This window comes from Procambarus clarkii, chromosome 5 (genome assembly GCF_040958095.1).
Source record: "Procambarus clarkii isolate CNS0578487 chromosome 5, FALCON_Pclarkii_2.0, whole genome shotgun sequence".
NCBI lineage: Eukaryota > Metazoa > Arthropoda > Malacostraca > Decapoda > Cambaridae > Procambarus > Procambarus clarkii.
Window position 1 is genome coordinate 34,368,853 of NC_091154.1, and position 9,135 is coordinate 34,377,987.

A 9,135-nucleotide genomic window follows, 5' to 3' on the forward strand; every position below is an offset into this window, starting at 1 on the left:
GGGTGGAGTGGGCTGGGGTGTGGAATGGGTTGGGGGGTATGGAGTGGTCTGGGCGTGTGGACTGAGGGGTGGAATGGGCAGGGGTGGGAGATGCTTCGCGAGTGAGCCATACAGTGCTTTTCATAAAGTCCCTGAGGGCAAACTATTAAAGATTAGAATTTTGTCTAAATTGTTGCCAAAATCAATGTGTGTAACGTTTTACGGCATAGTATGAATAGATAGTTCCGCGCTCTCCCACCAACTTCCCGGGGTTCGCTATGGGGGCAGGTTTCCACTAATTGGGAGCAATGGGACCAATTCCTACGCACTCATGTTGGGCACTTGTCCCTTGGCAGTCACCGTACTAAGCTGGACGAAGCTAAACCCAAGCATCAGGGGCCAGATTCACGAAACAGTTACGCAAGTACTTAAGAACGGGTACATCTTTTCTCAATCTTTGACGGCTTTGGTTACATTTATTAAACAGTTTACAAGCATGAAAACTTCCCAATCAACTGTTGTTATTGTCATAATCAGCCTCCTGGTGCTTCGGAGCTCATTAACTGTTTAATAATTGTAAACAAAGCCGCCAAAGATGGAGAAAAGATGTCAAGGTTCGTTAGTGCTTGCGTTACTGCTTCGTGAATCCGGGTCTCGGAATCTCAATGAATATCTGAATCTCGGATAAACAAAAAACATTTTCTGTTCTATATTTACGTTGAATACAACTATTATATTTGGAAAAAAAAGATGCAAATAGGGAAAATTTTACACTAACTGTAAGCATAGTATCTTTAGGTAATGATAGACACATGCTGTTGATGGGTTGTGGTGGGGGGTGGGTCAGATATATAAAGATATCTTTATATATCTTTATATATTTCACTATATGTAGACGTAATCATAATAACAATGTATTTTAATATCCTGACGATCATTCGTCTTGCCACCAAGTTTCCCGGGCAAAAGTTTAATCTTCACGACCTCGTTTAAGAAGCCCGCGAAAAAAAAAAAAATAGAGGCTGCAAGAAAATGGGAAAAACAGAGAAAATTGCCAGTGCTGGCGACTCCTAGGGTAGACTCCGTCATAATCTACGCCTCGTAGAATTTCTGAGGGGAAAAATGTTACGAGGAATATGGCCTGCGGGGGAATAATAATCCTGATAAGATATAAGATACAGACAGCCATTAAGCGAGTTTTACAACCCACGAGAAGCGGTTGTGAGTGTGGGGGGGAAAAATACAACAGGGGAAAACTTTTCAGGTTTTGAGGCAGTCAATCATGTTTCACGAGGACTTTGGGTGTGTGTGTGTGTGTGTGGGGAATTAGGGACGAAAACGGGGGTTGGTAGGGAGGAGTTTCCTTGGCAGAGGGAAGGTGGTTGGTCAGGTCTTGCAACTGGCAAACTTTTTACCCAAATAATTGCAATATCAGATGATTAGAAATGGCTTATTTCAAGCTTCATATAAAATAAGTCTTTCACTCGGTTTACCTCTCATCTTTATATATCTTTATATATTTCACTATATCATTCTGTTCCATCTCTCTCTCCCCCTCTCTCTCTCTCTCCCCCTCTTTCTCCCTGTCTTCCTGTTTCTCAAGTTCAAGTCTGCTTAATGAGACAAGAAAATACACCTCAAAGGAATAGAGTAGCTTAGGCTATTTCTACCCCCCCCCCTCTTTCTCTATTTTCTTAACTGACATGATATACCTGTATGGAAGCAGTGAGAAATTATATTATCGTGATTTTCCATCCCGTCCATAATGTCCGACGTATCCTAGCTCTGGACTCTGCCTATAGCAAGCGTTAATTTCCCCGTGGTGGGAGAGGTAGGCGCTCCAACGTGCGGTGGTGAGGGGGTTTGAGGTCCATCTTGTAATCTAAGAACACAGTAGGTGACAGACTTAAGAGTGATCCTTCTCCCTAGGGATGGATTCTGTATGATCCTGTTGGTCCTCAGGACCCGAGCCTATCACAGAGATTCATTCCCTATAAGCTACTCTATCCCTTTGAGATGTATTTTTTTTCTTGTCTCAATAAACATACTTGAACTTGATTCATTTCCTAGGGATGTGTAGTGTGGGTATTTGATATTTGTGTCTCTAGGGATTGATTTGTTAACTTTTTGGATCCCTCCTTTCTAACCGTCGGTTGTCTAATGTACTGACTCCCGACCTAATTTTCTCAATATCTACTATGTGTTTCTCTCTCCTTCAAATATATACACAGATGTTTCAGTGTTTATCCTGGGTAAATCCCAGATACCTATTTACTGCTAAAATGAACAGTTGCAACAGGTGAAAGGAGCTCTGGCCATTTGTCTGGGTTGGAAATCAATCCCGGGTTCACGAACCCTGAATGTCGAGTGCTGTTCTCTCGGCCGCGATACTGTGTGTGTAGTCACCAAGTTGTGCTTGCGGGGGTTGAGCTCTGGCTCTTTGGTCCCGCCTCCCAATTGGTGTGCAGATTCGTGAGCCTACTGGGCTCTTGTCATATCTACATGTGAAACTGTGTATGGAGTCAGCCTCCACCACATCACTGCTTAATGTATTCCACCTGTTAACTATTCTGGCGCTGAAAGTTCTTTCTAATGTCTCTGTGGCTCATTGGGTACCCAGCTTCCACCTGTGTTCCCTTGTGCGTGTGCCACCCGTGTTAAATAATCCATCCTTGTCCACCCTGTCAATTCCCCTGCGAATTTTGTATTCTGTGATCATGTCTTCCCGAGCTCTTCTATCTTTCAGCGACGAGAAGAGTCGCGAAGTCTCACACACGACTGTGTGTGTGTGTGTGTGTGTGTGTGTGTGTGTGTCTGTGAGAGTGAGAGAGTGAGAGAGTGAGAGAGTGAGAGAGTGAACGCACGGACTCGCCAAACTGTGCAATTATTGCGTTCTAGTTGCTGGCCCCCCCATCACTTAGTCATCAATCGTCCGGACTACATTCAAAGGTAATTCTATTCTCAACAACTTAGTGTAGTGAAGGGAGGATATTGGTGCTGGTGAGCAGAGTAGATCACAGTTCCTACCAGTTGATGGTCTCCGGTGATAAGCCAGTATGACGTTTACACAAGCTAACCAACGAGACATTATACAATACAATCACAGAAACATAATGTATAATATCCATCACCATATATTGCTCATTCAGTGGGATCGAATCTACATCCCAGGATTCTATAGGCATACGCATTACCGACTGATCCTTGATGAGCTAAAGAGTACTTGAAATACTACCAGATTTACAATATTATCATCTGTATACACACGAGTCTTTGAGAATGTTAAAATAAAGCATTGAGAAGTGTCGCTTAAAGTTACACGATTTACCAAGGAGTTTCTCGCATAATATCGTGTTTCTCTTCCCCCTCTGCTTTATTTACATTGGTTTTCACGAAGGTATAAATTCAACAAATCTTGGTAATTGTAAAGTAGCCACGGTCGTGTGGGTGGATAAGGATGCTGGATCTCGTTACACATACTGGCACTCCACCCTGCCACGGCTGTCAACACGGGAGCTGGGATATCGGACCTCATTACTGCCATATTGGCACTCCACCCTGCCACGGCTGTCAACACGGGAGCTGGGATATCCGACCTCATTACTGCCATACTGGCACTCCAAATTAGCTCTGCTCCTAATGCTACAAAGAGTGAATTTCCTTGTTTCCTGATATCCCTCCCAGGCTATAGTTACGAGCAAGAGCAAGCTGAGACTGTTACGTATGGAACTACTATAATGGTGGCACTCAACCCCCCCCCCACGTAATACCACAAGGGGAAATAGTAGCTCATATCGCTACTACAAGCTGGCACCACTTGAGCCTGGCACCCCTTTGTTAACACACAAGTCTCTCACTTGTGTGTAACTGCCAACACAGGATTCAATATCAGCCAATTCGATGTGGGTTTTTTTTTCCGGGAAAAGACACTAATTCTAGGAACTTGTGGAGGAATGTAGTCAATTCAACCCTGGATTAACTTAGGCTCTTTTTAATCATATTCAAATCAAATATTTTCCAAGTATTAACTATTACAATATTAGCTCCTACGATCAATCTTTATCGTAGCTGTGTGTGTTGACCTCCGTGATTCATATTTAACAAGTTTCCCCACGCGGCGACAATACTATCAAGTTTGGAGAGATCTCGTCCAACTCACCCGAGCTAAGTAACGCTTACATTTTGGCTAAGCCGGAGAGTAGGTGGGGTGGGGGGTTGTATACAGCGAGGCTGGTAAGGAACTACTGGCCTTGTATCCACAGGCAACAAGGGTCAGTTCCCGGTGAATTGGGGGCCTGAGATAGTGCACAGCTGACGTGTCCCGCTAGTGTTTACAGAGAGCTGCCAGATATTGTTCTCTTGGGCTGTTCCGGGCTGTTCTCTTGGGCTGTTCCGGGCTGTTCCAGGCTGTTCCAGGCTGTTCCGGGCTGTTCCTGGCTGTTCTCTTGGGCTGTTCCGAGCTGTTCTCTTGGGCTGTTCCGGGCTGTTCCAGGCTGTTCCAGGCTGTTCCGGGCTGTTCCTGGCTGTTCTCTTGGGCTGTTCCGAGCTGTTCTCTTGGGCTGTTCCGGGCTGTTCCAGGCTGTTCCAGGCTGGAGGCCTCCTCAGCCTCCTTCCTCACCCTGGTAACGTCAGTGTAGGAAACAGTGGAGCATTTAGATCCGGGGCGGATGGGCTCGAGCACCAGGACAATAGGAGGGGTAATGTAGGTACGTAGTTGACAAAAGAAATGCATTCGCAAGATTGATTTATACACAGTATTATTTGTTGACCAAACCCCCTTACACACTAGAAAGTGAAGGGACGACAACGTTTCGGTCTATCCTGGACCATTCTCACAATCGACTTGAGAATGGTCCAGGACGGACCGAAATGTCGTCGTCCCTTCACCTTCTAGTGTGTGGTTGGGTCAACATATTTCAGCCACGTTATTGTGACTCTTCGTCTGCACACAGTATTATTTCGTCAGTGTTTATAGCTGGCGAATACTGACCTACGTGCCTGTGTCAGCTGTCAAAGAATTTTAGACGAGACGCATTAGCAAATATAATGTGTTCAGGTTTATGTGGCGCATACATTACTGTAGCTGGCGTCTAGCCTGATTTATGACGCGACACGTTGGCTGTATCGCCCTCACATGACGCGACACGTTGGCTGTATCGCCCTCACATGACGCGACACGTTGGCTGTATCGCCCTCACATGACGCGACACGTTGGCTGTATCGCCCTCACATGACGCGACACGTTGGCTGTATCGCCCTCACATGCACCTCATTTTTTATTCATTTTTCGTTTTGTGTATTTTTGAAACCTGGAAGATGAAAGCACTTCACACCTCGGTAATGGAGGAGCGCCTGGTTTTTGCTGCCTTCTTATTCAACATCCTTATATATAATATAATATAATATAATATAATATAATATATATAATATATATATAATATATATATATAATATATATATATATACAATATATATATATATATATATATATATATATATAATAAATATATATATATATATATATATATATATATATATATATATATATATATATATATATATATATATATATATAATATATATATATAAACAACGACCTTCGCGAGCGAATGAGGTCTATGTAATGCGGTGAGTGAATAAGGATAACTAAGGGTCAGTTCTGGATCATTGCCTGACCGAAAATGTTCAGTGAGTGGCCCCAGGAGAGCCAGCGAGGCCCCTCTGGTTCTACCAGTGGCCCCAAGAGACCCAGCGAGGCCCCTCTGGTTCCACCAGGAGCCCCAGGAGAGCCAGCGAGGCCCCCTCTGGTTCCACCAGTGGCCCCAAGAGAGCCAGCGAGCCCCCTCTGGTTCCACCAGTGGCCCCAGGAGAGCCAGCGAGGCCCCTCTGGTTCCACCAGTGGCCCCCAGGAGACCCAGCGAGGCCCCCTCTGGTTCCACCAGTGGCCCCAGGAGAGCCAGCGAGGCCCCTCTGGTCCCACCAGTGGCCCCAGGAAACCCAGCGAGGCCCCCTCTGGTTCCACCAGTGGCCCCAAGAGACCCAGCGAGACCGTAGCGTATATTTTCTGGTCTATATTAGTGTTTGTGTCAGCCAGTCAGCAATATCGTGGGTGAGAGCGGGCTTAGTCAGCTCATATCGGTGCTCATCACCCACCCCGACAGGCGTCCTAATATCCATATTGGTCTGACAGTCTCGACCTCCCTGAATGTTGTGATTTTTGTTGTATTTTTGTCTATCAAGAGAACGGGTATTGTCACATATGTAACTAGACAGGCATATTTATCGCCCTCATTTGCCTGGGTATTTACGATCTAAATGAATGGGATAATTCGCTGAAAACACATTGAAACTAAATTTGAAAGTTTTCTCTCAAATATAAATTTGTAATGTAAATTTGTTTTTAATTTTGTGTATAGTTAGGGGGCTAGGTTACGTAGTTTGGTTCTGTTGGTAATTACTGTATTTGCAGGATGTGGGCGATGTATTTAGAGGGGGGGGGGAGGATTCGAACGTAGTAAGTACAGGTGAAGTACTGTTCGAAAGCGAGAATGCAATAGGCTGTGTTATGTGTAAATGGTTTATTTGTAAAGAGAGAGGACAGTTTGTGAATTTATCATTTCGGCCAATCCTCATAAATATTGGTTAAATGGTCGTTACTCTAGACATTGCTGACATTTATGAATGGTAAATACTTCAAACATTACTTACGAACTGCTTACGCTCAAACTTCTCTCGGACAGTGATTCGATCGCTTTCTGTGTTCGAAATGTGCCTCTAAATTGTTCTCATGTGGTGAAACTGCGATTATTTACACAGACCCACAACACCTCACCAGACTTAGACCTAACAATACGCAGAATTGCCATAAAGCAGAATTATTCATATTTGGATAACACCTTTTTATTACACAATACAACAACAACAAAATATTGAATGCGTTTTCGCAAACGGCTGCAATGAATATACTCATCAAGCTATGATGAGCATAGCCTGGGGGAGATGGATGCTTGGACAACAAGCAGCCGAGTCATGTATTATATATTTTTTCATAAATGCTTGATTGACGAGCATATGGCAAATGTTTAGGACGACCTGCCGGAAAGCATCGGTTAAATGCTGGTAACAACGGAAGGACCCAAGTAACGCTAGAAGGATGCCGGTGCTGAAATGATGCTGATAGCTCTGGAAGGATACTGAGGATCGCTAGAAGGATTCTGGACATACTAAAAGGATACTGGAGAGGCTGGAAGTTTGCTGATGGCGCTGGAAGAATGCCGGTGGCATTGGAAGAAGAAGAAGAAACATGTTCCCATATTAGAACCCACAAATGCCCCAATAATGTAAATCCGGAATCTAATTGCAGGAACCGTTAACCCAAAAGTCTTTGGGAGACGCAAGTCCATTACGCAACACAAAAGGTCGGGTTTATACTTCAATTTCAGGAAACATTTCAAGAGCATTAACGATGCAGGACCAAGAAATATCCAGACGAATGAAAGACTTGGAGTGGAGTTGAGCAGCCCGTCTGGAAGACCTTCATCAGGGGTCTTCACGGCAAGAGAAAACTGCGCCCCTGTAAGTGATTTCCCCCGAAGATGCGCGTTTCTGTGGACGATTTCCCCCGAAGATGCGCGCTTCTGTGGACGATTTTCCCCGAAAACGCGCACTTCTGTGGACGATTTCCCCCGAAGATGCGCACTTCTGTGGACGATTTCTCCCGAAGACACGCGCTTCTGTGGCGATTTTCGCACATTGGACAATTGAGGATTGAGAAACTTGCAGCAAAAACAGGACACAATGAAATGTGGGTTCCATAGTTCGTAGACTGTAACCAGTCATGACTCTAACCGGGGGGGGGGGGGGGCACTGGGTCCCACACACTACATTATTGAAGGTCCAGTCATTAGACTTTTTCACCCGCCGGCATGAGGTACCTGGAGCTTTGCAGTCACTTTATTAGCTCCTGTGTTCTTGAGGATATCCTCATAATGGACCCCAATGTTCGTCAGTGTAGGCTGTATATACTAATCACATGCCCCCATTTTATGACTAACCATCGTGCGATATGAGGATTTTGTATCATCGCCTCCCTAGCCCTTGACACAATGTGCCGGCATGAAGCGAGACCGTCGCTCTACCGTCCAGTCCAAGCGGTCAAGCGCTGGACCAAGAGGGGGTCGGCCTGCAGGGCGCTACAAGCAACAGCACCTCTCGTCCCTGTTAGCTGTTACCAGCCTCTCTAATGGATCATATATAACACAGTTCTTACATTATTGCTCCCCTGTCCCTTTCTCTGTCCTCCATTCTCCTTTCCACCGCCTGTCTTTGTATACTTCTCGCTGTCCCTCTTCGATCTCCCTCCTTTCCCTTCTCGTCATAAAGTGTGATGGGGATGACAGGGTCCTTTCTCTCTCTCTCTCTCTCTCTCTCTCTCTCTCTCTCTCTCTCTCTCTCTCTCTCTCTCTCTCTCTCCCTCTCCCTCTCCCTCTCCCTCTCTCTCTCTCCCTCTCCCTCTCCCTCCCTCTCCCTCCCTCTCCTTCCTCCCCTCCCTCTTCCACTCGTCCAAATATTTTCACTTCTGCCACTCGTAGCACCTGCAGAGTCGCTTTTTGTGAACCTGGGACGTGCATAGGGGCTCCAAGCCCCGCTGGGACGTGCAGAGCGGCTCCAAGCCCCCGCTGGGACGTGTAGAGCGGCTCCAAGCCCCCACTGGGACGTGTAGAGCGGCTCCAAGCCCCCACTGGGACGTGTAGAGCGGCTCCAAGCCCCCACTGGGACGTGCAGAGCGGCTCCAAGCCCCCGCTGGGACGTGTAGAGCGGCTCCAAGCCCCCACTGGGACGTGTAGAGCGGCTCCAAGCCCCCACTGGGACGTGTAGAGCGGCTCCAAGCCCCCACTGGGACGTGTAGAGCGGCTCCAAGCCCCCACTGGGACGTGTAGACCGGCTCCTAGCCCCCACTGGGACGTGTAGAGCGGCTCCAAGCCCCCACTGGGACGTGTAGACCGGCTCCAAGCCCCCACTGGGACGTGTAGAGCGGCTCCAAGCCCCCGCTGGGACGTGTAGAGCGGCTCCTAGCCCCCACTGGGACGTGTAGACCGGCTCCTAGCCCCCACTGGGACGTGTAGACCGGCTCCTAGTCCCCGCTGGGACGTGTAG